At 40.3% G+C, this 23,472-nt stretch overlaps 1 non-coding gene across 1 annotated transcript; it reads left to right on the forward strand.

Moving 5' to 3' along the window:
* The first annotated feature begins 20,582 nt into the window (after positions 1-20,582).
* Positions 20,583-22,942, forward strand: LOC104428851. Its single transcript, XR_005550408.1, has 4 exons — positions 20,583-20,817; positions 20,962-21,208; positions 21,921-22,242; positions 22,481-22,942. It is a non-coding gene; the product is annotated as a protein DMR6-LIKE OXYGENASE 2 (transcript).
* Positions 22,943-23,472: the final 530 nt, after the last annotated feature.

Genomic DNA, 23,472 nt, shown 5'->3' on the forward strand with positions numbered 1-23,472 from the left:
AAGAGATTGTGAAAAGAGAATACGAGAGGGGAAATGCAAGAGTGTGTAAGCTTAATTGAGGGTGGAAAAAGCTTAGACTTGAGTTAAACACGAGAGGAGTGACAAACATCTTGAGAGAAACACATGAGGGAGCGATTTGTGAGGATTTTTGGGACTAATGTTTACTTGCAGGTCTAAAATATGTTACGCAAAGAAAGCGTGAATCAAAGGGAGGTTGACTCCATATGAAGAGATGAAGCGCTCATGAAAAGCATCTAGCAATTGAGGGCCGTAGTGGCTGAATGATAGGGGATGGCATGAGGGTTGATGGTCATCAAGAGCTACCCCAGGAAAGAACGCAGCATCTGCGAGACGCCTCTAGAATAAGACATAGAAGGCAGCGGCATTATGATAATGATGAGGCAAACATGGAGGATGATCGAGATGCTCGATTTGAAAGTGGAATAGAGCCCGAGGGTTTAGACACCGAGAAGATAATGAACTTGACAGTATCAAGATGAAGATTCATTCTTTCTAAGGGAAGAATGATCCTGATGCATATCTTGAATGGGAGAAACGCGTAGAGATGGTATTTGATTGCCAACAATACTCTGAGCTCAAAAAGGTAAAAATTGCAACTGTTGAATTTACTAATTATGCTATAATTTGGTGGACCAACTTGTGACTAGTAGGAGGCACAATGGTGAAAGGCCGATAGAAACGTGGGATGAGATGAAAGCGGTGATGAGGAGGCATTTTGTACCAAGTCATCACTATCAAGATTTGTTTCAAAAGTTACAAAATCTCACATATGGCAATAAGAGCGTGGAAGAATATCACAAGGAGATGGAGATTGCCATGATCCGTGCTAATGTGGTGGAGGATCATGAGGCCACAATGTCAAGATTTCTGAGTGATTTGAGCTGAGACATAACAAGGGTGGTGGAGTTGTAACACTATGTTGAATTGGAGGAGTTGGTGGACAAAGCTATCAAAGTTGAGCGGCAATTGAAGTTGGACCAAAATCACAATAGTGGAGGAGGTTCAAATCAGAATTGGAGATCCAATTATAAGAGAGATGAGAAGCCAAATTGGAGAGGAAACAACACTAAAACCAAAACCTCAAAGGAGAAGGAGAGGGATGGTAAAGTTGGAATGAATCTGGCTTCAAGTAAAACCGAAAACCCTAACACTAGAACTTGTGAGATTAAATATTTTAAGTGTTTAGGCATGGGTCATATGGCGAATCAATGCCCTAATAAGAGGGTGCTGATCATGACTGGACATGGTGTTATTGAGTTCGAAAGTGAAAGGAAGGAAGATGATAATGAGATGCCATCGTTGGAGGATTGTAGTAATAGAGAAATAGCTATAAAATGAGATTTATTTGTGGTTAGACGTTCTTTTAGTGTGCAAGTAAAGGAGGAGGATCATCATCAATAAAGAGATAATTTGTTTCATACAAGATGTGTGGTGAATGGTAAGATCTGTAGTTTGATAATTGATGGAGATAGTTATGCAAATGTGGCAAGTTGTATTATGGTTGATAAGTTGGGTTTGAAGACGACAAAGCACCCTAGGCCTTATGGACTTCAATGGTTAAATGATAGTGGAGAGGTGAAAGTGTCGAAACAAGTTCGAATCCCATTTGAGATAGGGAGATACAAGGACAAGGTAGAGTGTGATGTTGTACCTATGTGAGCGGGTCATATCTTGCTTGGAAAACCATAGCAATATGATCGAAAGGTACATCATGATGGGTATACGAATCGTTATTCATTGGTGATGAATCAAAAGACTTATACCTTGGTACCAATGACACCTAGTAAGGTGTATCAAGATCAGTTAAAGTTACAATGAGAAGTCGAGAGAGAGAGAGAGAGAAAATGTGAGAAATCTAAGAGCTTGCGTGGTGTGTCTGAGACGCAACGAAAAGGAGAGGTCAGGAGAAGGATTGTGATAAAAACCGAGGGAAAAGAAGAGAGGAAAGAAAATAGGCAAAATAATTTTTATGTAAAATCGTGTAAGGTGAGGAGAGCTTTAGTTCTAGACTGACTGATGCTTGTACTTTTGTACGAGGAGGTTTTGTTTTCTACTAACAATCTTGACCCAAATTTGCGTAGTCTTATTGTGTCTTTATTGCAGGAATTTGAAGATGTCTTTCCTGATGAACTTCCTAGAGGGATACCACCGATTTGAGGCATTGAACATCAAATCGATTTGATTCCTAGTGCACCATTACCTAACCGACCCGCATATCGAAGCAATCCCGAGGAGACAAAGGAACTTAGCGGCAAGTTAGCGAACTATTGGAGCGAGAGTATGTGAGAGAGTCTTAGCCCGTGCACCGTCCCTATTTTGTTGGTGCCAAAGAAGGATGAAACTTGGCGAATGTGTGTTGATTGCCGAGCAATTAATAACATTATGATAAAGTATCGACATCCTATTCCTAGGTTAAATGACATATTGGATGAGTTGTATGGTTTTTGCATTTTCACTGAGATCGATTTGAAAAGTGGCTATCATCAAATTAGAATTAATGAATGTGATGAATGTAAAACTCCATTTAAGACCAAGTATAGATTATATGAGTGGTTAGTCATGCCATTTGGATTAACTAATGCACCGAGCACATTTATGCGACTTATGAATCATGTTTTGTGTGCTTTTATTAGTCAATCCGTGGTTGTCTATTTCGATGACATCTTGATATATAGCTGAAGCCTTGATGACCATATTGAGCATGTGTGAGCTGTCTTGCAGGTTTTAAGGGCCGAACAATTATACACTAATCTAAAGAAGTGCTCTTTTGTTACTAATAAATTAGTATTTCTAGGATTTGTTATTACTGCTAATGGTATACAAGTTGATGAAGAAAATGTCAAAGCAATCCGCTAATGGCCAACGCCTAAGACCATAGGAGAGGTGCATAGCTTTCATGGATTGGCGAGTTTTTATCGGTGATTTGTGAGAAATTTCAGCACCATTGCCACACCTTTGACAAAGGTTATCAAAAAGAATGTGGGTTTCACATGGGGAGAAGAGCAAGAGAAAGCATTTAATCTCATAAAAGATAAGTTGACTAATGCTTGTTTGTTATCTTTGCCAAATTTCAATGCTACTTTTAAGATAGAGTGCGATGCTTTTGGTACAGGAATTGGAGCCATGTTGATGTAAGGAGAGCGTCACATAGCTTATTTCAGCGAGAAATTGAGTGGAGCAACATTGAATTATCCTACCTATGATAAGGAGATGTATGCTTTAGTGCGAGCTTTGGAGACTTGGCAACATTATTTATGGCCGAAGGAGTTTGTGATCTACACCGACCACGAGACCTTGAAGTACTCGAAAGGGTAGCAGAAGTTGAATAAAAGACATGCCAAATGGATGGAGTTCATTAAGACTTTTCCATATGTGATCAAGTATAAGAACAGTAAGGAGATGTGGTAGCCGATGCACTTTCTCAAAAGTATGCGATTCTAACTATTTTAGAAGCAAAGTGTTTAGGTTTTGAGCATATCAAGGGCTTATATATTGATGATAATGACTTTGGGAGAGTATTTGAAGCATGTGAACATATTGCATTTGATAAATTCTATAGGCGTGAAGGTTATCTTTTCTGTGAAAACAAGCTATGTTTGCCTAAGTGTTCTTTACATGAATTGTTAGTGCGAGAAGTGCATAGTGGCAATTTAATGGGATATTTTGGCATTAGTAAGACTTATGAAGTGTTGCATGAACATTTTTATTGGCTACATATGAAGAGAGATGTCACACGTGTCTGTGAGAGATGCACTGTTTGTAAGCAATCTAAGTCTACAACTAAACCGCATGGCTTGTATACACCATTACCTATTCCAACGCATCATTGGACTGATATTTCTTTGGATTTTGTTTTAGGATTGCCTAGGTTTAAGTATGGTAGAGATTCTATTTATGTGGTTGTTGATTGGTTTCAGATATGGCTTATTTTATACCTTGTCATAAAACTGATCATGCATCTCATGTTGCTGATTTGTTCTTTAGGGAGGTTGTACGTTTGCATGGCATGCCTAGATCGATTGTTTCAGATCGAGATTCTAAATTTCTTAGCTACTTTTGGAAAACATTGTGGAAAAAACTAGGAACACGGTAGTTATTTTCTACTACTTGTCATCCACAGACTGATGGTCAAACCGAGGTAATTAATAGAACTTTAGGGGTATTGTTGCGTACTATTATTAAAAAGAATAAAAAATATTGAGAAGATTGTCTACCGCATGTTGAGTTTGCATATAATAGGAGCATGCATTCTGCTACTAAATTTACGCCATTTGAGGTTGTCTATGGTTTTAATTTGTTAACTTCGTTAGATTTAACCCCTTTATCTGTTGATGAGCGTGTGGATTTAGATGGAGCAAAGAAAGCCGAATTTGTCAAGGCATTGCATGAGAAGACATGCGCAAATATTGAGCACAAGACTGAGCAATATGCAAGGCAAGCCAACAAAGGGCACACAAAAGTGGTGTTTGAACCTAGCGATTGGGTTTGGGTTCATATGTGGCCAGGAGTGATTTCCTAAGCAACGGCATTCTAAGTTATTACCACGAGGAGATGGACCATTCATGGTGTTGGAAAGATTTAACAATAATGCCTACATGCTTGATCTTCCAGGTGAGTATGACGTTAGTATTACATTTAATGTTTCTCACTTGACTCTTTTCGATGTCAGTGATGATTTGAGGGCAAATCCTTTGCACATGGGAGAAAATGATGTGGATATCGAGACATATCGAGGAGGTGGTGCTAAGAATCCATTGTCTATTCCTATTGGTTCGATTACTCAAGCATGGGCCAAGTAATTCAGGCAAGCTGTTGGCATCATGGTTTGTGATCTTCGGCATGAAGATGACCTTGGATCAAATCTTGAAGAATTTTGGAAATTTTGGCGCAATTTGATTATTTGGTCACCAAATATTTGACCAAGTCAATTATATATATATATATATATATATATATATCTTTTGTTTAAGTATATTCTAGAATATGACGCATTAGATTTCTAGGATTAGTTTTAGGGTTTATGTGACGGCTAGAATGCCTCTATTAAAGACTGACTGAATTTCTTTGGGAGATATATTTTTTTGGAGGAAAAAAAGTTGAGAGATTCTCTTCTACTGTTTTTTTGAGGATTTGACTTTATCAAGGTTCCCTTGTGACAGTCGATTCGACTTATCGAGCGGGATAGTAAATTCTTTTGCTCGTGGCGTCTATAACATTGGTTGGTTGACATGCGTTGGTCAACATGTCACGTTCATACCAAGGTTGCCAATCACAGGTTTGATTGGAGGTCGAGGTTTGCAATTCGCACCATCCAGGCCTTCGTAGAACGATTTTTCCGTGACGATTCACATCAGTTGACTAGTAGGGTCTATATTATTATAAAGAGAAGGGTCTAGAACATACTCTGGCCTCGCAGAACTCCCCTTCAAGAGAAAGTTAGACGGTCCTGGCCTTGACAGTGCATCATTCCACAGCTTCAATGATCATCCGCTTGATCACATTTGAAATGTGTCTAACGATATAGCTAGCCATGTCGTTCTGCTGATCCTTAAATAAATCCTCATAATGGCTATCATAGATGGACTTGGTGTAACTTTTCTAGTTTTTTTCTCGGTAAGATGCTTGGCTAAATCCGCTCTATCACATTGACCTTCTTCTGCCACTTGGTTAAAGGCTGAAGATTCAAAATGACGGTAACTTCATTCCTAGTTCGTGGTGCAGCATCGTTGTTACCAGCAGCGTTGTTTGGCTGTTGTTGGTGTTGGAGAAATCTTCTTGAAGTGTTTTGAAGCTGACAAAACGTTTCCATCAGTCTAGTATGAAGATTTGCAGACTCTGCTATTTAAAGTCTGAAGACCTCCGGATAGCCAGACTCAAGACTCAAAGGGTGCGCATGGTTTCATTTCTGTTCCTTTTCTGTTCCCAGGAACAGAAACAAAAAAAAGTGTTTCTGTTCCAGGGAACAGTTTTTGAACAAAAGAATGCGTTTGGTAAGTGTAAAAAAAAACTGTTCTTGGAATAAAAAAAGAACAGAAACATGTTTGGTAACTGCAGTCAATTTCTGTTCTTAGAATAGAAAAAGAACAGAAACACGTTTGGTAAACGACAAAACAATTTCTGTTTTTTTTTTTTTATAATAAAGTTTAAAATTGATATTAAATTGTCATTCTTATGAAATGCTCATTAATTTTATTTTGTTCATGGTTAGTGAAGACAAACATTTTTAGCATGATCATATGGCATATTTCGTATAAAATTTTGTAATTAAAGTTTGTATCTAGTAAATTCAAGTACAACCACGCGCACCCGACTTCGCCTAAATCTCCCCTTGGTGGTGAAATCGTCCTTCAACGCTCTCGCCACGTGCTTCACCAGCCTGTCCATTCCACATCACCATGAGCAACAAAATAACAATAGAAGGAAACCACATCACCAGCCTATTCATTCAAAATCACCAGCCCCTGTCCACCTCGCTAGAGCTGCAGCAGCAGCTGCTGCACGAGCAGCTCGAGCGAGCTGCTGCAGCTGTTGGAGTCGAGTGTAGCTCGCTCGAGCTCTTGCTCGGCCCAGCTGCAACTCGAGCTCGCAGCAGCCAGCCGCCGAGCAGCCGAGCTGCTGCGCCGGAGTTGAGCCGCAGCTCGCTCGAGCTATTGCTCCAGCAGCCGCAACTCGAGCGAGCGAAGGGGAGGCAATGACGAGCTGCAGCTCGAGCGGCGTTGCTCCCCTTCGGCGCGCAGATCTGGGCGAGCAACGCTCGCTCAAGCCTTGAGCGAGCAATGCTCGCCAATGCTCGCCCAGATCTGCGGCAGATCTGGCCGAGCAACGCTCGCTCGAGGGATGGCTCGCCGCGCCGAAGGGGGAGCAAAGGCCGACGGAGAGAAGGAGCGCCGAAGGGGAGCGACGCCGACCGGAGGAGGAGGGCCGAACGGAGAGCAACGCCGACCGAAACGTACACGGAGTCGCCGGAGTGAGGAGTCGCCGGAGAGTTAGCCGAGTGGGAGCCGCCGGAGAGATGGAAGACACGCCGGAAACGGAAGAACGAAGCTTCAGCCGAGAGGAGCGACGACGAGCACGCACGAAGAGTTCTTCGCTTTGTTCCGAATTTGTTCTTTTGTTTCTTTCGTTTTTGTTCTTTTGTTCCGTCGAAGAAGTGTTTCTTTTCAAAAGAAACAACTTTTTTTTGTTTCTTTTTTCTGTTCCTATTTCGTTCCAGAAACAAAAAAACAAAAAAGGAACAAAAACGCAACCAAACGCGTTTCTGTTCCTTTTTGTTCCCGGGCACACTTTCCGTACAAAAGTGTGCGGAAACGTTTCTAAGAAACGTTTCCATGCACGCCCAAAGTCTATTCTCATTGACAATTTCTAATCCGTTGAAGAAAGGCTATCTAGAACTGGATGTTTCATTAAGGGTGTGACTTTATCAATTGGAGAAGATCTCTTGGCTGGATATGACATAACAGAATCCTTTATTTGATCATGATTGATTCGAAGATTAAGAATCCGATGATTGGCAAAGTATACTTGGAATGTTCTACTTATGGAAACCGAGATTTTGATTGTATGGGCGAACATGATTGATGGGCTATCAACATATTCCTTTAATAGCTTGAATGATCTTCTTAATTGATTCCGTCAAACGGGAAGATTGGAGGAATTCCTTTGGTAAGTGCCAACGGGTATGATGGCATAAAGGAGTATATAAGGAAGATGTTCTAGTTGTTCGAGGGTGTGCACGATAGAAGAATTCCAAAGTCTGAAGCTCCCTGTTTTTAGTAAATTCATTTGAGTGAAATCTTGTACGCAAAAGAGAGTCCATATTCGTGAGAAACCTTGAGGAAGTGTGGTAGAATATCTACACTGTGGAACCAAGGGAGAACCTTGCTGTAACATCTCTTTTGTTCATAGTGAAATCCAGCCGGTGGGCTGTTAGTGCGAAAGAGTGGACGTAGGCTTGGAATAAGTCGAACCACTATAAACCTTGTGTTCAATTTTCTCTTCCCTATCTTTACTTTACTTTGATCGTAATTCATTTTGTTAATCAGAAGAGAACTTCCTTTCTATCGTCTGCCTAGTATCGCTTTCGTATCTCGAGAAATTGTTTTTACACCTATTCACCCCCCTCTAGGTGCTTATACTAGCTATCTCAGTTGGTGTCTGCTTTTCGCTATGATAGCTTCCTTAAATTAGCAAACAAAAGTCTCACCAGTGTGCCAAAAATGATGTTTAGCCAAAAGTGGCGACAAAATACATTTTAAATTGTAGATTAGTGAACCGATTGACAATGGGTGTGAAGAGTCATTTACCTATGCCTGAACAAGAACAAAAATAAGATGAGAAAATTAAAGGTACTAAGATTGGAGACAATCATCTCCATCCATGTATAAGTGTACTAAAATGTAAAAATAATCTGGAAGTAAAATTGGAGATTAAAAAAAAAAACTAGAAGTAAAACCGAACAACTAGTATTCACTGACTAATTGGAAGTCCTTTGCACAAGTAATAATATCCGTAAGATTTTATAGAATCATTGTTAATTGTTGTAAAAACTTGAAGCTGATAAATGAAGGCGTGCTTTAATATATAAATGTTCTAACAATATCTACTACTGACAATTAACAATGGTCACAAAAAATTAAATATATCCTATGTAACTCCCAGAATTCAGCAACCTATATTTACAAACCATAAGAGACTCCATTACTCGTCAGTTATTTCTTCCCCACTCTTTCACGCGTAGCATAATAATAATTTTTTTTTAAAGCCCCTTATTCCAACCCTCGGTGGTTGCAATAATGCACATTTCTTGGCCCCTATCTTTGGTGACTTCCAAGATCCATGATCCCCCAATCTGATGGCTACATTGATTACACCTCTTCACGACCGTATCCAAAATTATAGACTCCATTACTTAAATTAACTACTCCGTTTCCAGCCTATCATAAATCATGTTGGTCATGGCCTTTTGTCGACTGGGTCAAGCCTAACTTGCCGACACTCATATTCTGGGACATCGTTTTCCTTTCATATTTCCTGACGGTTGAACTAACTATCTACCGACTGAGGACCTTTAACACTGCGCAAATGTCACCTATGGTATATTTATGTTCGGCTACCTTGAACCCGAGTTGACACTCAATCTCCGTTCATTTCGCGAAAAATAATTTTTGGAAAAATGTTTTTCGGATTTTCCGGTGTTCATTTAACGGAAAATGAATTCCTTGGGAAAAATGTTTTCCATAGAAGAAAAAAATCTTCTAAATTAAGGAAAAATATTTTTCATTTTTGAAAAGTGGAAAACATTTTCCTCCCTTAATCTCTCTTATCTCACACCTCTACAAATCCTCACTTTCTCCTGCCCTTTATTCTTCTTCTTTAAAATTTCTTTTTCTTTTTAATTCAAATTATTTTTAATTTCCTTTTTCTTTTCCATTTCTTTTCTTTTACTTTTCTTTTACTTTTTGTTTCCCATCTTCTTTCTTGGCTAGTTGACGGCCGTCGCTAGGCAAATCTCAAGTTCGTCGATCTCAAGTTCGCATTCGTCGATCTAGCGAGCCTTGAGCTCAACACTCGTGCTCGCCAATTTGGGAGCGGTGAGCCTCGTGCTCAAGCTCGAGGCTCGTCGGTGGTCCATCACGGTCCGTCGCCGTGGCCGGCAACCAGCCAAGAAAGAAGGAGATGGAAAACAAAGAAAAATGAAAATAAAAAAATAAAAAATAATAATAGATTTTAAAAATTAAAAATAATTAAAATCAATTTTTAAAAAATATGAAAAATCCATTTTAAAAAATAAAATAAATGAAGAAGAGTATATGGAGGAAAATATTTTCCTTACTAAATAGTGAAAATATTTTCCACTTTATTTTAGGTTTCATTCGAATATTGGAAAATAATTATATTTTCCTGAAAAATGACATCTTAAAAAATATTTTTCAAAAACGTCACATTTTTCACGAAATGAACAGAGTCTCAAAGACTTTGGTACTTTATGGTGTCAAAGGTGGTGCCCGCTGGAGACGTGGATGGTGGAGCAACAACGACAACGACCATGCCGACTGAGACAATGACCACAGTGGGCAAGATTGAGTCGGCAATGTTCGCTGGATAAGGGGATGGCCGCTTCGAACGGATAGAGAGGAGGATGGGCAGGGTTGGAGAGAGAGAGAGAGAGAGAGAGAGAGAGAGAGAGAGAGAGAGGGGTTAATGTTCGAGTTGAAGAGTCAAAGTTTAGATGAGATTGACACGCGTCATGAGTCTGTGTTTATGAATTATGACAAATGATACCGACGCAGACACCATGGAGGACAAATTCATTTACATTTTTGAGTTGTGATGAGGTATGTGGAATCACATCTCCTTCAATCATTGTATATTCTCGTAAGAAATGAGAAGCTTTAATTTGGTTTCGCTTTCTATTTGACATATTGGCCCCTCAGCAAACTTTAGTTTGCTTCGCATTTTGTCTTGTTCAAATTGTGCTTGGAATTTTACATTATCATCAACTTTTATATAATTGAAAATTCTTAAAATTAATCAATCAAACCAAACTGATTAGCAATATCATATTAGTGCATCCACATCAAAATCATCTAGCTATCAATAGGGGTGAGCATCGGTCCAGGGTAACCCTGGACCGACCTTAAACCAGCCCAATCCTGCTGGTCTTAGTTCAGTTCTCAGGAAGATTGGGTCAGTCTTTGGTTCTAGAATTTCTAAACTAGCATTGTGCGGGTCGGTTTTCGATCCTGAGAGTTTCGGGTCAGTCCAACCTGAACCAACCCTGACTATATATATTATTTATAATTTTTTTATATAGAGAAAATATTAAAATTAACCACCGGCCGTGGTGGCTCGTAGATAAGAGCTCCATTGATCTTTCCTCAAAGGTGCGAGGTTCGAAACCCAAAGTGGAGGCATTTGGTGTCTTAAGTGAGATGTCGGGGTGGCGAATCCTCTCGCTAACATCCCTCCGGTGTATCTCGCCGGCTACCGGCTGTACGGGGGTTCACGGGTCATAAAAAAAAAAAAAAAAAAAAATATATATATATATATATATATATATATTAAAATTAATGGCGTCAACAACATCAAACAGCTCTTTAGTAAGAAGTTTAAATAATTTTACATTGTTCTTTAATAACTTAGGTTTTTAATGTATTTTATAGCGTCAATAGTTATAATTTACGAAAGAGGAAAATATTTTTGTGAGGAGTCTTCATGACGTCCATAAAGGCATATTATGGCATCCTCATCTAGTATTCATTTTTTCTGTCTTATTTGTCATTTTAGTCTTCAATTTGCTAAAATCGAAAAAAATAACTTCTTCACTTACCACTTGACACTCACCTCGCTCGCTTTAGGTCACTTGTGCTGCTCGTCGCTTAATGCTCGCTTGGCTTGTTGCTCCTCGCTTGACATTCGATGCTCATTCTGTTCAACGCTCATCCAGTTGACCCTCACCGCTTGCCTTTCTTAGTTGACCTTACTCATCATCAAACCTATTGGATCGCATGGAGTCTTCGGTTAACCTTTCAAGGAGCAAAAAAAATGAAATAAAAAATTATTGGTTAGTTCTAGGTTGACTTTGAAATCGGACCGAGCTTATTGGGTCAATCCGGTGCTCAATCGTTTTTTAAGGAATACAAAAATAAAATAAAAAAATTAATAATTGGTCTTGGGTTGACCCTAGAACTGGACCGAACCCATTGGGTCAATCCGATCCTTGGTCCCAAGCTTAATAGGGTCGGTCCTCGATCTCAAAAATTGAGAACCAACACTGTGCGGGTTGATCCTAGGGATAAGGGGTGGACCAACCCAATCTCGACCATGCTCACCCCTAGCTATCAGGAACATCCGAACGCCAAATAAACGAGACGCTAGAGTTTATCATAATATTACTTTCTTGGGCTCCCATCTAAAAGGGTGTCTACAGATTTATGGATAAAGGCTTGCGGTGGAGGAAATATTGAGTAGGAGTAGGATTCTAGTGGATCAAAATCCCATTCCATTCACTGGGTGATACAGAATCCTGAACTCCTTCACAGTCTTGCCTCTCTCTTCCCTCTCTTTTTTTTCCTTTATCTTTTTTTTTTTTCTTCCCTTTCATTCCCATGGGGATGACATGATCTCTGTTCTTTCACCGTATTCTCTCCTTCTTCGCCGATTCTTCCTTCTTTTTCTCTATTGTTTTTCCTTTCTTTCCCTTTGGCTTGTTGCCGATACTTGGCCATGACCCGCGACAGACCACAGGCCAAGGTCGCCCTTGCCGAATTCGGCGAGTTGACCTTGCGCTGGATCTGGCGAGGGTCGAGTCCTCGTTAGATGCGGAATTTTTGGGGAGATGATCACATCGAAGCCGCAAAGGACCTCGAGGATGCAGGGGTTGAGGGAGAGGGAGGACTCAGGGTCAGGAGACTTGGGCTTATTATTGTACTAGGAGGGGTCGTAGGTGGAGAAGTCACTAGTAGGAGAGATACAAAGGTCGAGCTTAGGTGAGGGAAAGGGCAAGTGAATGACGTCGTCGGCACCATGCGAGTGGAGTAGAGGGATGGAGGGAGGAAAGCCCGGTAATGGTGTTGGAAGATACGCAAGAAGATTACACATCATTCAAAGATCAAATTAGTATCACTTCTGATCGGATCCAAATTGTGAAATATTCACTGCTTTTATTGTACATCCCGTTTGTATTATAAGAATAGGACATTGTACATTGAAACATATGCTGAATATATAAGAAAATTCCCAATTCTTTCTCTTGTACTTGTTCCCTTCCATCTTCTTTCATGGTATCAGAGCACTTCCGATCCTAGCTTCCGCACTTCTCTTTGAATTGCCTCCGGCTTCCTTCTTTTTTTTGTTGTTGCAACATCTACAAAACAAAATAGTCCCCGGCAGGAATTCTTCTTTGAATCTTTGAAAAAACCTAGCCTGCAAAACAAGTTGCTGCTATAACCTGCAGAACAGAGTTACTGCAAAACAAAGTTGTTGCCCTTACCTGCAGAACAAAATTGCTATAAACCTTCTTTAAATTTCTTACCTCAGCCATGACAAACCCACAAACACCATCCTCGCCGTCACCACTAAAGATCAATCAACAAGGAATTCACCACCTAATCCAGAATCATTCGTCACTGAACATCAACCTAGTCAAGGCCAAATTTACACGAAATGGCAACAATTTCCGGCTCAGTTCAATCCAGGGTTGCCCTTCCCAGGCTATCCTTATCAATGTATGCCATACCCATGGATCCATGGATCAAATCCGGACACATCACAGCCGGGCTACCAAAGCGTGCGGACCAATGGAGGCCTACCAACCAACCCGGGGGTAGGCACAACCATCGCCCCGAGTAGATGGGCGGATCTGGAAATTCGCATGCGGGTGCCTTCAATCCGAATCAGACTACAAATAATGCGGGATTTCCGACAGGGTTTCTACCCTTTCCTTTCGCGGCCGCCATGGGTCTTCTAGAACCCGATGATGCGCTATATGTTTCCAATGCCGACGGACCAGAGTTGTAGCTTATCAACCACCCTCTCAGAGGACGAGAAAACTACTCAAATTGGGTGTGCGAATTCTGTTGAGCCCTCGTAACAAAAGATAAGGAGGGATTCATCGACGGAACTATTCCGGTCCCGGTGATGAAAAATTAGGGTGACAATGGAAAAAATGCAACCGGTTGGTCCGAATGTTGATAGGAAATTGTATAAGCCCGAAATAGCGTGGGTTTACCTCCCACAGAGGATTCGAAATTTTTTTGGGAAAACATACGCGAGATTTATGGAAAACTAGATCGGGCGAGAATTTTCTTACTACATCAGGCCCTTTTCGAACTAAAGCAAGGAAACACGTCTGTGACGACGTGCTTCAACAAGCTCTCAGCCCTCTGAAATGAGCTTGAAGCAGCGGAGGAGAAGCTCGATGGACCCGAAGCCACTCTCCAACAATACAAGGCGATAAAAGACAGAGAGAAGGCAACACGGTTCTTACTCATTCTCAATGAGTCTTACCTCCATTTCAGGTCATAGATCCTCGCAATGGAGCCTGCACCTTCAATCGGCCGCATATTCCAACTCGCCGTGCAAGAGGAAAGCCAAAGGCTCGCCTCGACGGAAGGGAAAGCGACAGAAACCCTAGCTTTGGCCGCGAGAACAGAAAGGGGTTCGCGAACCCTAGAGAAGAGGCGCGACGAAGCACTAGGGTTCACGGAACATAAGCCTTATAAGGGGCTTGCTTCGAACAGCCACGATCGCACACCTCGATCGGACGGCTCGAGAGGAGCGCATAGCCCTGGAGATCTAGACGGTGGTGATGCTCCCTTCATTAAAGGATCCAACGGTGGGAATTTTTCGCGAGGTTACAAGCCGAATCCCTACGAGCCTAACTCTTATGGGCTCAACTCTCATGGGCCGAACTCCTATGGGCCCAATTCTTATGGGTTGAATTCGAAAAACAAGGGGAAATTGTATTGTGATTTTTGCAAACAACCTCATCACACAGTTGAAAATTGCTGGAAGTTACATGGCAGGCTTGGAGAAAAAAATGGCACGAAAATATCAGCAGCAGCATATCAACTAATAGGGCAGGCAAATGCACATCAACCTATTACTCATGGTGAATATGAGCAATTGATACAGACACTACAAAAATTAGAGCTTCAAAAGAAGGGAAGCGGCTTTACAAGTATTTCTCATTGTTTGATAAACAATATATCGAGAAATACTTGGATTGTTGATTTTGGAGCCAGTGATCATATTGCATGTGAGAAGAAGTTATTTACTACCATTAATGATGAACTAGATAGCCCTATTATAGTACAATTACCCAATGGCAATGTTACTCATGTCACTATAACTGGGACAGTCAATCTTAGTTCTCAAATTGTTCTCACAAAAGTCCTCCATATTCCTGAGTTCTAGTTCAACCTTATATCTGTGTTTAGAGCCTGTAAAGAAAACTCATGTCAAGTTTCCTTCAATGCTGATAGTTGTCAATTTCAGGCCATTTCGACTGGAAAACTGATGGGATGGGGTAGTCTGTTTGAAGGATTATTTTTCTGGAGAAGTTCGCCCAAGAGCGTAGATCAATTTCCTTGTAATAAGCAATCATTGTGTAATTTGACTATCAATGATAGAAATTTTCTTTTTCATTCCAGATCGGGTCATAGTTTTGTATTTCCCTATTCTCAATGTCATATTTGTCCTATTGCAAAGCAATCACGAACCCCTTTTTCATTGAGCAAAAGTCGTGCAGATGATATATTTTTTTTACTTCATATTGATGTCTAGGTGCCATATCATACACTGAATCATGATGGTTCTCGTTTCTTCCTTACTATTGTGGATGGTCATTCAAGGGCCACATGGCTCTTTCTCATACAGTCTAAAAGTCAGGTTGTATCACATTTAAGAACCTTTCTTTCCCTGTCAAAAACTCAATTTGGGAAAACAGTCCAAAAAATTCGGACAGACAATGGGAAAGAATTTTTCAATTATGATTGTACGACCTTATTATCATCTTGAGGGATCTTACATGAGAGTTCATGTACTTATACACCACAACAAAATGGAATAGTTGAAAGGAAGCATCGTCATTTGTTGGAAGTTGCCCGAGCTTTAAAATTCCAGGCTTCTATTCCGAATATTTTTTGGGGAGATTGTGTTCTAACTGCAGCATATTTGATCAACCGTATGCCGACCAAGATTCTTCACGGTCGAAGCCCTTTTGAACTTCTTTTTGGGAAGAAGCCAGATCTCAATCATTTGAGGATTTTTGGGTGTCTATGCTATGCTTCTATAGTAGGACCTAAGGATAAGATGGGTCCAAGAGCTCGTTGGTGCATATTCATGGGGTATCCTACCTTACAGAAAGGGTACCGAATATTTGATCCCTCCACAGGTGACTTTTTTGTTAGCAGGGATGTTCAATTCCAAGAAGATTTCTTCCCTTTTGCTACCTAGGAATCCAGCACAGATAAACCAGGACATTCTCTTCATATCGAAGAGCCTCTTCATGATCCGGAGTATGTTATGGTTCCATACTCGGAGAATACAAGTACTGATCCTATACCTACTCTTGGCATAACACCTTTGGCAGCAAACACAGATCAACACCTGGAAGAAGGAATTGCATTAGAATCATCCCCTGTGGAGACTCAAACAACCCAATCAATTTCTCAAGACATTCAGCCAAGACGTTCGGGACGCGCCACACGTCCACCAACTTGGACCAAAGATTACATATGTGGAGTAAGAAACCCACCAGGTATTCTTTTTCCTATCTCTTCTTATGTTTCCTTCGATTGATTATCCGAGGAACATAGGTGCTGCATTACCCGCATTTCTGAAGAGCAAGAGCCTTCAAGCTATGATGAAGCAAGCACTAATCCGAAATGGCAGAAGGCTATGGAAGCAGAATTGCAGGCACTAGTGGATAATCAGACATGGGAACTTGTCACCCTGCCTCCACATCATAAGCCAATTGGATGCAAATGGGTCTACAAGATCAAACATCGAGCTGATGGTTCGATTGAAAGATACAAAGCTCGATTAGTAGCAAAGGGTTTCACACAGAAGGAAGGTTTTGATTATCACGAGACCTTTTCTCCCGTAGCTAAAGATGTGACAGTTCGATCTTTTCTCTTTGTAGCAGCTTATCAGGATTGTCCATTACATCAGATGGATGTTCACAATGCCTTCCTCCATGGAGATCTAGATGAAGAGATTTATATAGACATACCACAAGGTTTACGAAGACATGGGAAGAATAAAGTATGTCGTCTCCGCAAATCCCTGTATGGGCTCAAACAAGCATCTAGACAATGGTACGCAAAATTTTCTGAGTCCTTAATAGCTGCTGATTTTCAACAATCCAAATTTGATTATGCTATTTTCACAAGGACCAAAGGTACGTCATCTATATACTTGATGATATATGTAGATGATATATTGATTATGGGCAATGATGAGATGGCTATCAAAGGCTTCAAGCAGTACCTACATTCCACTTTTCATATTAAAGATCTATGGTCGCCAAAATATTTTCTTGGAATAGAAAAATTGCTCGATCAGACCAAGGAATATCCCTCAGTTAGAGGAAATTTGCACTAGAAATCATATCAAAAGCAGAATTGTCAGGATGTGAGCCAGCTGTGATTCCAATTGAGCAAAATATCAAGCTAACCACAGCAGATTATGACGCAGGAATCTCTCCAGAAGCTGATCCTATACTAAGAGATCCAATGAGTTACCAGAAACTTGTTGGGAAGCTCATATATTTAACTATGACCAGGCTAGACATTACCTATGCTGTACAGACTCTCAGTCAGTTCATGCACAGTCCAAAGCAATCACACATGAATGCTACACTCAAAGTGGTGAAGTATTTGAAGAAAAGTCCTGGACTTGGGATTCTTCTCTCCAGGAAATGTGATATGAGGATGACAGCATATTGCGATGCGGTTTACGCAACATGTCCAATGAGCAGGAGGTCCATAACTGGTTTCTGTATCAAGTTAGGGGATTCTTTACTTTCATGGAAAACAAAGAAGCAACCCACAGTTTCATTATCCTTAGCAGAAGTAGAATACCGGGCCATGGCAAAGACCACGTGTGAGATAGTGTGGGTACGTGGATTACTTTGAGACCTTGGAGTACAAGTTCAAGGGCCAACAAAATTGTTTTGTGACAATGATGCGGCTCTCAAATTAGCCTCAAACCCGATTGTTCATGAAAGAACGAAACACATAGAAGTGGACTACCATTTCACATGGGAAAAGATCCAACAAGGGATAGTTGAAATGCTGGGGGATTCGAACAAAGGAGCAACCGGTGGACATCTTCACCAAACCCTTATGTCAAAGTCAGCACGCGTATCTCCTAAGCAAGCTAGGCGTCTTGGATATCTAAGTTGCGCATGATAAAATTTCTGTTTCTTGATTTCTCTATTTTTTTGTTCCCTGGAACAGGTTTGGAACATAAATCCATTTGGTAACGCAATTTGATTTCTCTATTTCTGAAACAGATTTCTATTCCAGAAATTGATTTGGAGGAGAAATTAGAAGCTAGAAATTGTAGCTTCTCTGTTTTTGAAATAGAAACAAAAATTATTTCCTTTTTTCCATCATTCAGAAATAGAATTTTTGTTCTCAAATTGACAAAAGAGATTATCATACCACTTTCCTTTGATGTTGTCCCACAAAAGATTCTTATGGATCCTAAGTATAAACGTTACTTCAAGGTAGAATTCTCATATATTCCTTTACACCATCAATTTTATTTTGTTGATAATCTTGTATAATACTAGTCTTTGATAAAATGACAGGGCTGTATAGGCACTACTGATGGCACCCATATTCATGCTTTTGTACCTGTGTCGAAGCAAATCCCATTTAGAGGTAGGAAAGGCACCACCACTTAGAATGTGATGTGCGTTTATTCATTTGATATGAAATTTACTTTTGCATATGCTGGTTGGGAAGGCTCTGCCAACGATTGTTGAGTACTTGTGGTAGCACTTTGGAGACTCCTCACTTGGAATTTCCTCGGCTACCACTAGGTATTTGTTTGTTCTTTAAGGAGTAATTTTCTTTATGATCATATTTATAGTTACAAATTATAACCAATGTATGAATACATTGTTGTAGGCAAATACTATGTCATGGATTCTGGTTATGTAGCAACTCCGAGATTTTTAACTCATTTTAAAGGTGACCGGTATCATTTAAATGAGTATAGGGGTAGAGCGAGACGGCCAACAATTGTAAGAGAATTGTTCAACTATAGGCATTCTTCTTTAAAGAATGTCATTGAAAGATCATTTTGGGCATTGAAGAATTGTTTTTTTCATTTTGAGACACGTGCCCTCATTTGCAATTCGAAAACAAGCACGTATCGTAATTGCATGATGTGTCATTCATAATTACATTCGTGATCAAGACAAGATGGATAAGAAATGTACTTGGCTGAACCTATGCAAGATGAGCTTGCAAATGTTCAGTTGACCGAGGGGGGAAACCAAATAAATACGCTTAAGAAAACCATTGCCAATAAAATGGCATGGAATGATAATATACCAGAAATTCCATGAAATTGTATTTTCAACTTTTGTAATGTATTAGTATTATTTCAACTATTATTTTGTATTTGAGAATTTCCTATGTTGTTATCCATCCAATTTTTATTCTTAGAAATAAAAATTTTATTCTGTTATCAAATATATTTATGTTGAAATAGAAATTTTAAGTTGTTATCAAACGGGTTTTTCTTTGCCGTAAACTGTTCAGGGGAATAGAAATTGAGAAATCAATTTTTATTCTAGAAATTTTATTATGCGCGGCTCTATAAGCCACCAATTTGAGGGGGAGTGTTGGAAGATACGCAAGAAGATTCCACATCATTCAAAGATCAAATTAGTATAACTTCTAATCGGATCCAAATTGTAAAATATTCACTTGCTTTTATTATACATCCCGTTTGTATTATAAGAATAGGACATTGTACATTGAAACATATCTTGAATATACAATAAAATTTCCAATTCTTTCTCTCGTACTATTCCCTTCCATCTTCTTTCAAATGGAAAAGCGAGAAAAGTCTGACAAGTGAGGTCCTTTATGTACACATTTCACATGATAAATGGACTGATAAAAAAAGACTTGACACTTTCTCCAGTGGATTCCTTGCCGACCTGAAGATATTTAAATCTTTGATCTGTCTCGTCAACGTCGAGTCAATTTTTATGTCGTCTGTAAGCATCGAAAGGGCAGACAAAGTTCCCATTTTTCACTCATTTCTCTTTCCACATTTCCATCGTTATATAAATGAAACATCTGTCCGTCACCCATCATCTCGTCATCCCCACGTGGTCCCCATGTAAGCACGATGGCAATCAAAGTATTCGTTGGCATGATTAATACAGCTAAACAGCTGTAGAGCATATTCTATGCTGACGCCTGCGGCCTCACATCAACACGATGACGTCATATTCTGCTTTTTATGTCGACGATTTGGTGAGAACGAGAAAAGTACGAATTTGTTTCTCTTGCATCCTTTTCAAATCAACAAGGCGCAACCGCCTCGAGACTAATTCCAGTTTGGCTGAGGTAAGGCTGGTGACGGATTAACTTACGTAATCGCTCTCTTCCTTTCTAGATGGAAACGTGTAAATGAGAGATTAGAAAAAAAGGATGATCTTCTTTCAAATTGTAAGGAACGGCCTAAACACGAAATTAGAAGCGTTCGAAAACGAACTTGTGCATTTCTTGCATAATGCTTGGCACGTTGATGTGTTGACATGAAACACTGAGCAATTTAAATGGGGCAGGCAAGCTCCATCATGATAAGCTCAAGTCATAGATGTCTGCAACCATGCCACTTTTACATTAAATATCAGGTCGGCACCGAAAACGGGGATAAAAGGAAAAAAAATAAGAAATCAGTCAGAATTTATATACTGACCACGTGGGAAGAGAGGTATTTATTTTTATTTTTTTAGTTTTTCAATCATATATTTCTTTATAAATACAAAATTTGTTGTGTGTCCAACAAGCAACATTTGCAGTGCTGCGGTACATGGCTCCAGCTGCTGCAAAGGTCTTGCTCACGGACCTCGCGTCTGGCATCGACCGCGTGCCCGACAATTACATCCGGTCCGAGGCTGACCGGCCGAACCTCACAGAGGTCGAGGCCTCAGATGCCTCCTCCATCCCTCTCGTAGATCTCCAAGGCCTCTCTGGTCCCAACCGTGATGATATCATAAGACAGATTGGTCGAGCATGTCAACAAGATGGTTTCTTTCAGGTGCGACATTTGTATATCACTCTGTGCGTCGGCTTAAATATGCCAAGTAAGCGAAAGGGTGTCACTTAAGACTTGATATCTGATCATCCCATGATGAGTTTTTGCCCTGTCTCATGTGATTCTGCTCAACATATTCTTTGGCAGATCAAGAACCACGGGATACCGGAAGAGAAGGTGCAGGCCATCATGAACATAGCCAGGAATTTTTCCACTTGCCGGAGAGCGAGAGGCTGAAGAATTACTCCGATGACCCGACGAAATCGACCAGGCTTTCGACTAGCTTTAATCTCAAGACAGAGACGGTGTCTAACTGGAGGGACTTCTTGAGACTCCATTGCTACCCCCTCGAAGAGTACATGCAGGAGTGGCCGACCAATCCGCCATCATTCAGGTAAAAAACAAAGCTTATCCTCATCATGTGATTTGTTTATTTTGACTCAAATGTTCAGCATTTAGTGATGTCTTCTTTTAATATATCTTCTCGATTCGAATGGCTTAGTGGTTAGAGAATGAGCTTATGCGCCTTTATAAGATGCCCAATGAGTTTGATTATTCCTATTATCACACGTGAGCAATTTCTATTAGGATCGGATCTTATTTGATCCAAAAGGTTCTATTTCATAGGCCGAAGATAATTACCATATGAGATGGGGCTTCCTTCTAAATAGAAAAAAGGGAAATATGTAGACGCACATGATCTTTGTAATATTCAATCGTTGGAAGATTCATGTTGATCATGAGGATTTCACAAGCTTTCTCCTGTGAAGTCTGGAAAGTTAAAAGCTTGCTTGCTGTAGTTTCTAAAGTCTGATAAAAAAGAGAGCAACATCAAGAATCTCTCAACAGAAAAAGTGTAAGACCGAAGAAAATAAGGGGTAGAGCACACCGTTCACCAACAGACAATACTGATTCAAACGAGGCGTGGGCCAGTCAGAATTATGAAAAGAGAGTGGTACTTTCGACTGATTTTTTATGACTACCATGTCGTGGAAGTACGAAACAGCCCGCCTAAAAGTTCCCGATCCGAACTTCAAGTGTCTTGACCGATATAATCAGTGGGCACGCCTTAACTGCATTGCTGGTTCAATTTTTTTGATAAGCAGGAAGGAGGTGGGTGAGTATTGCACAAGAGTGAGAGAACTGGTGCTCAAACTGTTGGAAGCCATATCAGAAAGCTTGGGGCTTGAAAGGGAATACATAAGCCAGAACTTGGGCAAGCATGGTCAGCACATGGCTATGAACTACTATCCACCATGCCCACAGCCCGAGCTCACTTACGGGTTGCCCGGCCACACTGACCCAAATTTGATCACCATCCTTCTTCAGGACGACGTGCCTGGTTTACAAGTCCTTAGAAATGGAAAATGGGTTGCTGTCAATCCCATCCCCAACACCTTCATTGTCAACATAGGAGATCAAATGCAGGTACTTTGGCTACATTCTTTTAAACCATCTCCAAGTATGAGATTCTAAGCTAATGAGGAAGAGAATTTGGTACGACAATCTACTAAAAGTGGAAGTAGCGACTCTTTTAGCTAAGTACAAGAAACAAAATCGGCATAATTATTCTGACCAATGAAGATTGATTCCATCTTTTTGCACAAGTTCATCAGTTGTTTTCCTAACAAGTCCAAGAACTGGACATGATTGTTGCTTGAATCAGGTCATTAGCAATGACAAGTACAAGAGCGTCCTTCACAGAGCAGTGGTAAACTGTAACACTGAGAGAATCTCCATCCCAACGTTTTATTGCCCATCCCCAGAAGGCCTAATTCGACCTGCTCAGGGCTTGATTGACCACGAACATCCAGCAGTTTACAAGAGCTTCACTTACGAGGAATATTACCACAAGTTCTGGAACAGAGGACTCAGGACTGAATGTTGTTTGGACATGTTCAAGATACACTCGGCTTAGGATTTATTTAAAACTTCTGGATGACAATATATCAGGTCTAGGATATGCATTACTATGTGTCGATCTGTTTAAGGTAGGGGACATGATATTATCAGGAATAAAGTGATTCTATGTAGACCAGATAACAGAACATTTTTCTAGAGTAGCCAGAAAAAAAGAGCTTAATGATATGTACCGATGATTAATTGATGATAATGCCGTTAGTCTCGATCAGTGTCATTTCTGTCCTGTCTCAGATTTGTCGGTACGCATAAAATCCCATATTCATACTAGAACTCTATGCTTAGGCCGACAAAAGAACCTTGGTCTTGACCTCGAGAAACCTGCCTCCGTTTCCATCATATAGTTGCATCTAAAGGCCTAATTTTAGCGTCCAGTCAATAAGTTCACCTGTATCTGTAAGTCCATAGTTAAAAAAGGGGAAACGAAGGGAGGAAGAATAAGGGTAGGTAAGGATGAATTCAAGATAAATGTTAGTGATGAAAGGTCACTTATATTCCTCGTCATCATGAGAGCAATTTACTTTGTGATTGAAATTCTAAACGGCTCATACTACATTACCTAGTCGGGGCACAACTCGTATGGAGATATGTCCTAACGGCTTGCATGTCGGTGGGCACGGCGGTGTGGATCTAACATTTCGTAATCAGTGTGGGACCCTTTTGATAATGCTCAAAAGGAGGCACCAGCGAATTGGTTGCTCCTCCCAGCCCTTTCAATTATCAAGAAAAGAAAAGTGT

The sequence above is a fragment of the Eucalyptus grandis genome, chromosome 4 (assembly GCF_016545825.1).
Source record: "Eucalyptus grandis isolate ANBG69807.140 chromosome 4, ASM1654582v1, whole genome shotgun sequence".
Classification (NCBI taxonomy): domain Eukaryota; kingdom Viridiplantae; phylum Streptophyta; class Magnoliopsida; order Myrtales; family Myrtaceae; genus Eucalyptus; species Eucalyptus grandis.